The sequence below is a fragment of the Coturnix japonica genome, chromosome 8 (genome assembly GCF_001577835.2).
Source record: "Coturnix japonica isolate 7356 chromosome 8, Coturnix japonica 2.1, whole genome shotgun sequence".
Classification (NCBI taxonomy): Eukaryota; Metazoa; Chordata; class Aves; order Galliformes; family Phasianidae; genus Coturnix; species Coturnix japonica.
In genome coordinates, this window is record NC_029523.1 from 11417772 (window position 1) to 11431150 (window position 13379).

Genomic DNA, 13379 nt, shown 5'->3' on the forward strand with positions numbered 1-13379 from the left:
GTAAATAAAAGAGCTTCAAAATCTTGCAAGAGCTACTGTGGATGACAGCCAGAGGATGCAGCAGAAGCCAAGGCACAGACAGCAGAGCCACCTGCCAAAGAACAGACTCAGTCCAAACTTCACTTAAAATAAAGTTGTTACCAGTGCTTCTGTGTGGCAGAGGAAAGCAAACAGGTTTGCCCTACAAGGTTGGACCAGGCTTAAGCAAGGAGCCAGAAGGAACTTAAGTGATAAAAAATGGAGGATCATACACTGATTAGGGATATCAATGTATAGTGACTAGTGATATAGTGATTTGCAAATCCCTAATATTTAGGGAAAAAAAGAACGAAAAATAAAAAAGGTCAAAAATGATCAAATAAGGCACTTCCATGAAAAAGTGCACTTGAAATGCCAAATCTGCCAGGGGCAGATTATCATCAGGGTGAAAACAAAGAGGGAAATTTGAGAAACAGTGTCTGTTGTGCTATTGGATACTGTTCATACGCAGTTTCTGATAGCAGACATAGGGTGCTGTCACTATCTGTTCTTCTGCCTAAAACCACACTTCCACTTCAGCATTTCCTCGGCACCCTCCCTGCAGCCTTGGCAAAGTGCACATCAGCACGGAGTGTGTCATTAAACTGACACTCCAAGTAGTCTACGTACGTCAGAATCATCAGAGCCAAGAACCCTGTGATCTGCTGACATTCAGAACGCAGTGTTACTGGAGCAGATGATCACCATCTTGTTGGGCTGTCCCTGTGCAGCCAGTCAGGTCCAAGCCCATAGGTGGACTCAGCCCCAAACACAGGCTGTGGTGTGACCCTGCCCAGCAGAGGCTCACACTTATTTCTGCATTTCAGATGTAACCCCACACCAGAGCAACCTTTTCACAGGGTCCAGTTTGCTCGTGTACTGTAGCTCACACAAAACAGCTCTTAATATACCACTGGAGAGCTGACAGATAATTGAGAGAATTTATAATATTAAAGACATTTTAATGTGTTATTTTCAAGTGCCATATTTAAATGGTATCATTTCTCTAAAGCAATACCTCCTACCCTCGAGTCATATTTGCTAATTCTGTATTTCAATGCTTGCCTTTCTCACTAAGTGTTTTAATAGTTATGCCCACACATTTTTTAAAACCCTGTTGAAATTATGGTTTTGATTAATATTTATCATCAGCAAAGGTGTGAGGTTAATCACAGATGCAGGCAGCTGACATGCAAGTCAAACTATGTTTATTCAACGTAAGTTTATTTGCACTGACAAACTACTTTTAAATGCGAGAGACGAGTCAACCAAACTAAGAACAAATCCAGTACAGGCAGCCCTGTCTAACTATGCCCAATAACCTCAGGAAGTCAGAATTTTCACCATCTTTCTTTCCTTTCACTCTCAGAAATTACCACTTTCTTAACTTTTCAAAGAGTTTCTCAAATGAGCTGAGTGATTCTTTCCTGCTTTATTTTTCAGTATGTGGATTGTTAGAAAATTATCTTCAAATACCTGCAGTTCTCACTTGCCAACCATTACCTCAGTAGTGAATAGTTCAGATACTTTGCGTTCTCTTCTCTGATTATATTAAGCATATGCAGAAATGCTGCTGCCACCCACATGCACAGGAGGAATGCCAGTGATTTGTGATGAAATTGGTTTCAGTTTCTGCTACTTAGATGTCATTACCAGTGTTAATGAAGCTCCTGATCCCATTTTTTATTTTATTACTTTTACAATCAGACTACTTTTTACTTTTAAAATGCTTCTTATTCCCCCGTTGCTGTGAACACCTGTGCATACAAACGCTCCTATTAAATACTTTGCAAACTAAACAAAGTAGAAAAAGTACTTAATCCCACCTTTCACTTGCACTTGTCTTAGAAATCTGTGAATGTATTTGGTGCACATCCAGATAAAAGAATATGCAAACAATACAACTGAAAATTATTGAGATTCTTTGAATCTCTGCCCTCATAAATAACTATGACAAAGCCCTGTGTAGTTCCTGAGAAAACTCCTCAGTGCAACCGGCCAAAAGTGAGACTTTCTAGAAAGTGCAGATGAAGTTCTGAATTCCCAGCTGCAATAAGGAAAAAGACCATGTAAGTATAACCCAAGGGATTCTTATTAAGATATATTTCTTTTTAGTTCTTAAGTGGTTGACAAAGTGGTAGTTCTACCCATAAATAAGGTATTTTTATTACAATCTAAGAACATCAAGACTGTAACAGTGATTAATTTTTTTTAATAATCTCAACGCTTAAAGACTTCCGATCTTAATAGGGCAATCGTGCATCTCCGTTGTGTTCCAGCAGAACTATTAGTCTCTGTGCTGTGTTACTCTAATTGCAGTCTAATGGTTTACACTACCATAATAGCACTAAATATTTTACTAAATGGAGTACAGTATCTAAAAAGTGATTTAAATGGTTCCAGGACTGTATACTCAAAGATGAAAAAAACTCCTCTTTTTTCTCTGAATTAGGTGTAAAAACACTGTCAAAATTTCATTCTTGTTTGACTTGTTAAAGAATTGGGTAGAAAGTATTACTAGAAGTAGAGATTAAAAAATACACCAATGAAGAACTTAGTAAAATATGAAAAACCTTTTGTGATGTTTTGATACTCTGATTCAGCAGGCTCAGGCAATTTACTGTTAGGTTATCAAAGAATGTTAATTTATTATTAATTTATTGGTTTTAACTAATATTTTCTTTTAAAAATAATGTACTATTTTTCAGAATTTCTAATTATTTACTTTAATAAAACAAAATGTTGCATATCCTGAGAAATATCTAAATAGCTCTAGACCAGCAAGGCCAGCAGAGCAGCAAGCAGCCTATCTTTCCCAATAAGCCACCACCCAGCCCATCCTGCCTTTGTAATGGCCAAGGCAGCAAGCTTATGTGCCACTGACCAGTTGTATTCTGAATATATTCTGAATGTTCATTCTCACAAAAATAACTCATTGAATTAAGTCAGATTACATAATTGAGGAAGGACTACTAATGCAATTAAGGATTTGCTAAATCTCAACATTATCATGCAATGGTAACTGCGCTCCATAACACATGCTGCTTTTCTACCTTGGATGCAAAGCCAGACTTCCGTTATTCCAGAAACAGCCCTGAAGGTATCACTGGGATTGTTCAGACACAATTTTGCCATAGAGCCCCAGAAATGTAATTTAAGAACTTCTTCCATATATTCCTTTATTACTTACACAATATTTGGAACAGCTCATCATCCCTTGATCTAGGGACTGCCAAGATCTACAAGCACCTCTTCCTTGGACAAAAAAAAAATCTATTCTTTTAGAACAGGATAGAAAAGTTTGTCTTTTAATTCTCACAAGAACCATTTGAAGAAAAAAACTGAAAGAAAAATACCTTAAACAACCAATTAAGCAATTCACATACTAGATAATTTTTGAGCATGTACAAAGGTGCCAATAAGAACGGTTCATTTTTCAGACAGTGAGGGATAAGCCTCACAGATGGTGCTTCCTCCTACTGACACTGAACAGAGCTAACTGTGAGCCCTGCCCAGGCACAGGAGTGTCTCTCCAGCAGTAAACATTCCCACAGATTACAATCTCTGCTGGGATAAAAATAATAATAAAAAAATAATATAGAAGAGTTTGAAAAGGGAAAACTTTACTTAAACCAAACTGCATCCATGAAATACCGTTTCTATTCAAGAATCATGAAGTTTTAATTTGGTCTTCTGTTCCCAACAGGAAATACTTTAAAAGCTGGAGATCTCTGAAAGGATTTATTTTTGCAATATACAGACCTCACCTATTATTCTTAGATAATTACCTTGCATAATATTCTAATTTCATAGAGAAATTTAATTTTAATTTACAGTTTAATTGTCCTTCTTTAGGAAAGCTCGTCACCTGTGTCACTTTGTGACTTATAATTGTAATCCTCTTTTAATTATTTACTTCAAGGGAGCATTTTAATCATGGATATTACTGTATCTAAAGTAACTTATACTTGAGGTTAGTGAAAATTTACACAGTAGACTGCTCACCTATACTTGTAATCGCCATAGCTCTCCTTGCACATGTCCTGCTACAGAAACTATTCCTGAGACGGCTGAGCAATGGTATTTTGTTCCTCCCTGACAGCAGTCTTATTGTACATGTTCTTCTGCCCCATTTTCAGTCTTCCAAATCCAAATCTCAAGAAAGCAGGTCAGGTGAAGTTTTCCCACCATAGAACAGAAATTAAAATACACAGATGTTTTATGTGTGCTCCCAGCAACCCCCGTCCCTCCCACCATCTTTCTTCTCACCCACGTTTGCAGGTAGACAAAATGTCTTGCAGGGCTTCCCAGCCCTTCCCAAAGCCCCTGGCAGCACTCACATGGCCAAGGTGTTCCTCCCTGCCCCCATAGCCCAGCCCATCAGTTTGGCTGGAGAAGTCACAGCCAGGATGCTAGAGATCAACATTAGTGGTAAGTGCAATGTGCCCAGCTGAAATATACATTACAAGATAAAAACTTCTCTGCTCTAAGATCAACCCTGCAAATAGACTTTGGTTTAGGGTCAGTCACACAGCACTGGCTCCACAGGGAGGACAACAAAGCAACCAGACTCTGTAGCGGTCGGTAACAGAGGCTGAGGAACCATGAGAGATGCAGAGTAGAGGCTTTCCTCTGGTTTATTTCACCACATTTGAACAACCAGTGATTTATGAGTCTTCTCAGCTGAGGGCTGCATGTCAGCTGTCAGCTTTAATAGTCATCAGTTAACCAGTCTTTCACAAATTTATCTCTTTGCAATCTCTTATAGTGATCTCCACCTTCTAAACTATTGCATTAAAAACATATATGTAGATTTTACTTTGTGTTCGCTTTAAATCTGCCAAACTTGTGAGTTTGTCTGCTATCACAGGGTCCAGTAGTTTTAACTTCCAAAGCAGTCACTTCATCATCATATGAGGTGGACTCTGCAGCTTTCCTGCAGTGCACCACGCAATATTTCTTTTTTCCCCTACTTGGAAGAATGGCCACAGCTGCCTTTAACCTTTGGTTTTTGTCTGCTGCCTCACAGAGCATCCCAGGTTTGGCCACGCTCCCTAACATGTGAGAGCCCTCAACACCTTTCAGCACTGAGGATATCAAGTTTCCCATCTGAAATCGCTTACCTCATCAATCTCTAAGGGCTCAGCTTGGAAGTCATTTAAAATAACGAGAATGCTGGCACTTGTCCCAGTAATAATGGCATTGAATTTGGTGTTACTTTTCTACTTTAAGACATTTGTATGTATCCACAGATCATTTAACTCTTATCTTTATACCAGCTTTAATGAAACTAATGGCTGCTGAAACAATGAGATTTCTATTCTAGTTTTTATTTAAATTAGTGTCTGCCCACTCCATTATGCGACATAAATACTTACACAGCATATTGCATCACAGTATTTCCCCAAAGTGTTTACCAGGATCACCATATCCATCACTAAAAAGCAAGCACTTCTCAGTCAATAAACACTTCAGCTGACAATAAAGTCACAGGAGAGTTTGCAGAAGGAAAACTGAAAAGCAACAAATCCAATTTGTCTAAAACAAATTTAGAACCAGTACTGCTGGTAGATTCTCACAGGGTCTTGTATTTTACTTTCCATCTGTATCTATTGTAGCATTTTTCCTCCTAGCCCCATGTGAGAGGACTGACTCCTTATCAACTTACTGTGCGCCTCATCATCACTCCTGTAGGGTCCCATATTTTACAGGCTTTGACAAGATAATGAACCCTCAATAATGTGCTGCAGGCCATCACAAAAAGCAGATTTAAAGTGTTTCATTAATCCCTCAAAAGAGAAAACATCAGTTGTTGTGAAACACATTAAAACTTTAAAAGCCTCACCCTTATTTCAGCATCTACTTCAGGAACTAACATGAACTTTTTCACTGTTACATTTTTCCTGTTAAGAACAAGCCTAAATTGTGCACTTTGAAATAATAAGCAATAGTACTATAAATCTGAAAAAATACCATCGTCCTTCAATACACACCTTTTATTACTCTAAGCATGCACTTAAACTGCATGTCAAATACTGGTAGACAGATTCAAAAGTCACAGATCCAGTACTTCTATGCCGTGACAATGAGAGATTTCAGCTCCCTAGACCTGATCTCAGTCTAAGCAGTAACACAGGCATTTCAGGATCATTTGCTCACAGATAAGATACCTCTGAGATGCACAGGGTATGAACACCACCAGGGACCCTAGAAGTCCATCTCACTATGAGGAGACCAGGAACCATAGGCTGCTGCTGAAAGCCATATCCTCCTCTCAAAATCAGTAGGGCTCTGTATGGCTTAACAAACTGGTGTATCTAGATGGGAGCAGAAAGCCAACAGGCAGATATGGGTCAAATAGTAATTCAACCAACAATGAAACTACAAGTATTAGATTTATCAGAAAGCTTGCTGAATGCTTTGTAAAGTTATGTTTTTTAGTTTTGATGTTGAGATCAGCATATGTGGATATCTGGAGAGGAATATTACCATTACATATAACAGAATAATTAAAATCTTGCAAAAATTAATCCAAAAGCCTCCTTGATTAAGGAAATGAGCCACTCAGTTATTTTAATAACCACTTTTAAAGCTGTTAAATGTTTAACGCCTTTGCAAGCAATTTTTTTTGCATTTATTTTTAAGCGGTGGACAAAGTCTGCTTTAGAAACACATTGATAATGTTCCCATTGGTCTGTGCTGCATCTCATCTCAGAACATTTGGGGGTCTGTTACAAATGGCTTACAAAGCCAGAAAAAAAAAAAATCATTTCTAGCAGTGCACACCATGTTATAAATTTGACATTACTCTTATCTATTAGAGCAGGGAATAAAATGACAATGTACTAATTAATTACTAACTTCTAAAATACCTACTAATGACAAACACCCACAGACCCAACTGGAGCCAGCCACGTCATTTAAACACCATGTGAAAATGTTCAAGCATCCTGAGTGGTCAAACAGTCATCTAACAATTGATTTGAGGACAATTAAGAACAGCAAGAGTGAATAAAATCATTACTTTCAGAATATATGGGGAAACTCTATCATATTTTCACTCCCAGTAAATGAAGAAAAGAGGAAAATAGTTGTGTGATGCCTAAAGCTTGCCTGTGGCTCATTATCCAATTAACTGATATCAGTAAGTTGGTTAAATCAAGCTAAATGACAGCTAGTTGCTCCACAAATATTAGAAGTATAGCAGAGTAAGAGATTTTGGATAATTTAACCTGCACAGAGGTCATTCCTTTTGAACTTTCGAAGCACATTAAGAGACGTCTGTGTTTGTATCTTCAGAACAGATGACCAAAAAAAAAAAAAAAGATAATAAGTAATTCATATTTAGAATCTCATTCAAAAGATTACAGCTGTTGTAGCAGCAGCAGAGTATTTCACTGTAAGAGCAAATTAGCATTGTGTATAGACCCTCTTCTGTGAGGTGAATGAAATTGGAGCTTCCTATTATCTCATACTTGCCCCACACCTATCACATCGTTATTGTCTGGGATTGTATGAAAGCTTATTTTATTTGTTTGGGGTTCTTTGTTGTGATTTTTTGTTTTTGTTTGTTTTTGCTTTGTGAGTTGTTTGTATTTTGGTTTGGTTCTTATTAGAAATTCAACACTAAGTAATGTAGGGAAAAAAAACTCCCTTCTGTTTTGATATCAGCTTTGATGTTGACTGAGTTTGCTCTTAGGAACAAAGAAATTCTCTAATTACATGCCTAAGCCTGAACCATGCTGTAATGGAGAACACTTGCCCATGAGTTGTGCAGAAAATTCTTTTACGTGAGTAGGGCACAGCTTTCCCTATAGCTGAGGTCTATATTATTAGTGGTGGTTTATTTTCTGTCTGCCAACACAGCCACAGCAGCCCAGGTGGACCATACAAACAGGTGGGGCCTTGCTATCCATCCCTCTCTCTCTCCTTTTGGTCTGCTTTTCATTGCTTTACAGGCATGAACACAAATGCCCAAGACAAGAGTTCTGTGTCAATCTGTGGCACTTGATAGACCTGCTGATGGCTTTCATCAAGCTGATTCCAAACTGTGGCAGCCCAGAAGTCACAAGCTAACACTGAGTATTGTCACAGGTCGAGGTGCATGGAGAGTAACAGCATCTCACCAAAATTCAGTGATGCCAAGGCTGTCCTGAGAACAGAGAAAAGGATGAGAATGGCCTTAAGAACATAAGAGGTATAATTATGATTGAATTCATATTGACACACACATTAGGAAAAGAATGTAAACAAGTATTTAAACACAAAACAGACCTTTCCTCTCTCCTGTCAAATCCTTCCAACCACTTCATGCACATTTCTTACAAATAGAGATATTCAATCGTGGCAACAACAGTTTTCTTTCTGTTTCCCAAAGCCACTCATTCACACAGGGTCCCAACTACCTACCCAAAATATTCCACACCAGTAGAAAAAAAAACAAGCCTTTGATTTTACATCCAAATGTCTGCTAGGAAAGTACACAGCCCTGAAGACATTTTCTGACAATTAGTTCAGAGGCTTTGCACAATTTAATCAGAAGTTTTAAACTCTGATTGTGCAATTAAACACACCATACTCCTGCAGTTGTAATTTATCACACTGCTTCCACGTCAAGTAATCTGACCAACAAAACAGCCTGGTGCCTAGGAGTGGAGAAAGGAAAAGGATAATGTTAGATAGACCTGCTTTCCTGCAGAACATTTTACAATGCTAAAAATACCCCTGGGACTTGTTCTGATATCTTGTAATTACGCAAACATGTCCTGATTTATGGTGCATGTCTCCCAGCTCAAGGAAGTATGCAGTCTGCCTCATATCTTGCCCTATTTATAACTAAAGCACTTGATTCTGTAATGTCATAAAAGAGAGGACAGGCTCATTGCACATGTTACTATCAACTTCATATGAACGTGGGGCATAATCTAATGATGCTTTTCATCTAAAGATAAATATGCAGAATTTTGCCTTAAACTTGTCAGCATCTCATCACTACAACTGTTGCCTTTGTAAAACATGGCTGCGATGCTGAAGACCCATTCGTTCATAGGGCTGGTGGAGAGTGTGAGGAGTGGAGGCAGCCAGTAAAAGGACAAATAGTTATCACCTGTGTATCAAGAAACACAGCTTCTTCAGGCAAAGTCTGAGAATTCATCTCACTTGTCCACAATCTCCCAACTCCACATCACCTTCTCTCCTGCTAGGCAGCAATGAACAGAGCAAACAATCTTCACTGAATGAAGACTGACAAAGTGGTTGATAGCAAAATAGATATCTATTTCAGTTGTGAGTATTATCAAAAACATTTTTACCAACAGTTACACAGTTTCAAAAGAGAGAAGGATGGCATGTCTTAGGCTGAGAAGTCCTTTCTGCATTCCCCCACGCTTGCTCTGCAGTCCTTTCATGGCTTAAATCTTCTCTATGCAAGGAGATAGAAAGCAAAATAGGGATCAAACTCATAAACAGTGTTCAGATACTTGAGGCATTAATGCTTTCCAAGGAAAAGTTGAGATCTTCTTGTAAGAAATGATTTAAAACTATTAGACACTGAATCCTTCATTTTCTGAACGTTGAGGGTTTTTGTTTGTTTTTAATTTTCAACCAGGTTCCAAATATATTTTATATAGTAACACTTTTCCTCTTTCATGTCGGTATATAAATTGAGATGTGACTTATGTAACTATTCTTTCACACACTTGCAGAAGTCACAAAAAGCTGATGGAAAAGCAGCAAACCACTTGCCACCTTTGTTCAGCAAAGTCCATGTAGGTAGATACACAGACAACTATATTCATAATAACATACCACCACCACACCCCAAAAAATAAGTGATAATTGTGTTTATTAAAGGTTTTTGGCATGAGTTTTTTGAGTTTGGGCTTTGTGTATTTCATATGTTGTTTTGTTGGTTGGGGGTGCCTTTTTTTTAGTGAATTTTTGGGGAATTTTAGTGTTGTTGGGTTGTTGTTGTTTTGGTTTTTTTTGGGGGGGGAGGGGTGGAGAGGAACAATCTAATTTAATTTGTATACTTTTCACATTTTAAGCATTTTTAAGAGAATGAGAATTGGAATCTTAGCATCTACGTCTTTCTTCAAATACAATTCAACATCTTAATGACAATCAATACCATACTCCCTCTATAAGTGAGCTCCCTAATTATTCCTAATCTTGATGAATGGCAAACTAAACACCAGGTTGGGTGAAGGACATTGCCTCTACTGCCAGTGTTTTGCTGAACTGGCTGCAGAAAAGCAGGAGTGGGGATGCTTGTTTCTAATTATCTCACTTTTACTGGACCATAAAGTTTCCATCAGCAATTTGTTGACACAAATTTATAACTCAGGATGGGAATAAATTAAAAATAATCATGAGGGGGAAAGCTGGGGGGGTCAATATTCATAAGAGCAGATAAAACAATTAAATTTTTTTGTTTCACTGCAATTTTCTTAGAAGATTAACATCAGGAGAAATGAAGAAAAATTCTTGAACTATGTGCTTGCATGGTAGGTGGCTGCAGCATCTCTTCGCCTCCAAGGTTTTTAATACTCAGTACTCACTATTCATAAAGGTCATTTATTTGGCATCAAGCAACAGAAGTAAGCAAACTGTCACAGTCACTTGCTTTTCTCTCCTTCATACAACAAACATCTTGCAGCCCCTCACAGAAAGCAATACCAGGAGGGTACAACACAGACCTGAATACTCAGGGATGCATTTGATATATCCTCCCTGTGCAAATGCCATAACACTCAGGGATGGTGGACTGCTGCTTTCCTAGCCTTCATGGGACATTTGCTTTGGGGGTGTGCAGTAGACATGTTTCTGGCCATTGCACAGGAGGTAATGTTTAAAAACTTTTTTCAGTGTAGGTTTTCTGGAAGCATTTCATGTGATGAGAAGCATCATACTTTGGCATAAGCATAATATTAAACTAAAAAAACTGTTTTCAGCAGTAAGGCAAAGTCTTCTTGAGCTAACCCAGGCATCCCTACATGACATGGCACTGGGCTACACAGTCAAGACAATCCTAGATACCTTCTAAGAAGCAAGCAAGAGTAGCTGCAGGGCAGCTCACCTTTTCTAAGCAGCAGCAGCATGTGCTTAGCCTGACATCCTGCAGCTTCACAGTGGCCATGCTGAGCCATAACCATGTGTGCTCCCATACCATCTGCCCTGAGGAAAGAGAGTACAGAGAAAAGTGCCTTTGAGCTCGACACTTAACAGTCTTAACCATACAGCTTTTACCTTAAAAGGAAAACCCCACCAATGCAGCATTTACCTTAAAACAACCATTCCATCAAGAGACCATCCAAAAGTTTGGCTCTCCCAAACCTTTCTCCTGCCCAAACATGTGCTCCAGATCCTACAGGTGAGCAGCTGCTGCCAAGAGGAAATATAAGGCTGAAGGCTGGCCATAGCTTCTACACCTTCACAAGCCCTGTGAATCAAGGGAAGCATTTTGATCCTTGCCTCTGGGAGAGTGCAATTCCATAACATGATAGGGATCCTCTGAATTTTCATTTGTTGACAAGGGTTTTTTAACATACCGTTTAGATCTGATGAAATTTGATACTGCTTCTGGTAGAAGCATTTCTGTTTAATTATTTTTATTTATTCTTTCTTTAAATTGAAAGCATTCAGTCTCACTGATGAATGCTGCCTGTCACAGAAATTATTGTTCACGCAGAATATTTTAGGATCCACTATTTGCATACCTGAAAACCTACCTACAGAAATAGTGGAAACAATATTAAGTAACATGAGGGTCTTATAGAGTTAGTAACTTACAAATAAGTGAAGGAGGCTTCTGTAGCAAATCAAAGAGAAAAAATAAGCAATCGCTTAGTTCAAAGCTATCGTTTCCCCTGGGATATTTTACAGACAGTCAAAATAACAGAAGCCCAATTCAGAAAAACAGGAATGGGATGGCATTACTGCTTTCTAGCCTATGGGAGCCACAGGGATACTTAACACTGCAAAGAACTGGGGCCTAATATGGAAGCCAATGGACAAAAGAGAGAAGGATGGACATAAGAGAGTCATTTATAATCTCAACAACTGAAAACTGCCAGAAGTCTTCCATTTTTAGCTTGCAAGATATAGCACATATTTAGCATCTGAAAAGTCTGAATTTTGCAGTAAGCACCAGACTCGAAACTTAATGTGCAGAGCATATAGTCTCTTTGTAACACATTCAATGACATAGCACTTGATTGAATAAGAAGAGCCATTTAGACTTTACACATTGAGCAATGGATCATCTACAAAATGTCAGAGTATAGAAAAGCAAAAGAACATGTTACAAAAGAATATCCAGTTCTTCAGATAAGGCTTAAAAGTAGTATATAATATATCCAGAATTAATAACATATTAATAGCTGTGCAAACTCATACCATCCCCATTTCAATAGTTTGAGCCAAATAGGGAATGCATCTGACTTTATCTTTTCGTAATTCTACATTTTAACAGTTACATTGAATCAGGTCAAGCAGAACCCAAGACACTTTATTTCAACCTTATTTCAATGGTTAAAGCTGCAATTTGAATAGGAAGCGAGTAGTACTGTTCTCCATATTTCAAACTATTTTAATAGTTTAAATAAATGAAAGTTATTGAAACCAGTTCCAAGAAATGAACTTGAATCATGCAGAAATGGGCTGTTTCAATAAGGAATAAGATCAGCAGCAAAGAAGTGTATTACGATAAAAAGTATATGCCAAATGAGAGCAGGATTCAAAACTCCAGTACATTTCAGGCAGTTCTCCAGTAATACGTGTTTCCACTCAGAATATACCTGTTACACACAAAAGAGAATATGAAATATTAATCTATACAATAATTCAGCTTTGTAGGAACATAAAACAAACAAGCATTAGTCCAGTACTTCACAGCAAGCACGTGGCCAGAACTATATGAGGCAGGAAGCAAACATACTGGGCAGGTGTTGGAACAGGTGAGGGCTCCTACTTCCCCTCTCTACTATAACATGAAGCATCACCACTGCAGAAAAAAACACCTTTGAGAAATTCCAGCACCAGAGATTATGTGTTGGTGTTACAAAGCATGATGTTTCTAAGAGCACTCTCTCATTATGTTTCTTTTTATAGACACAGACCCATGAAGGAAAGACCTTGCTGAGCTGACTGCAGCAGTTTCCTCTGCTGCAATGTGCTATTGGCATAGAGCTGACAAATTTATATTAAATAATAGAATGCTTAAGTTATCTTCACTTAAACACAAACCCATACACATACTCTACTCTCAGTGAAGAAGAGAATAAGAAAATAAAACCATACATAACATCACATTTTTTTTAGCTGCAATAAAAGCAGATAAGTAGTCATAGTAGTTGCCTAGT

At 38.1% G+C, this 13379-nt stretch overlaps 1 long non-coding RNA gene across 2 annotated transcripts; it reads right to left on the reverse strand.

Moving 5' to 3' along the window:
* Window positions 1-1963: 1963 nt before the first annotated feature.
* Window positions 1964-13071, reverse strand: LOC107317346. Of its 2 annotated transcripts, XR_004308236.1 has the most exons (5): window positions 11300-13069; window positions 11096-11193; window positions 8035-9439; window positions 4024-6335; window positions 1964-2065 (listed from the first exon to the last, which is right to left on the reverse strand). It is a non-coding gene; the product is annotated as an uncharacterized LOC107317346 (long non-coding RNA). The 2 variants fall into 2 exon arrangements; XR_004308235.1 differs by having other exon boundaries at window positions 4024-9439; window positions 11300-13071.
* Between the last annotated feature and the right edge of the window lie 308 nt (window positions 13072-13379).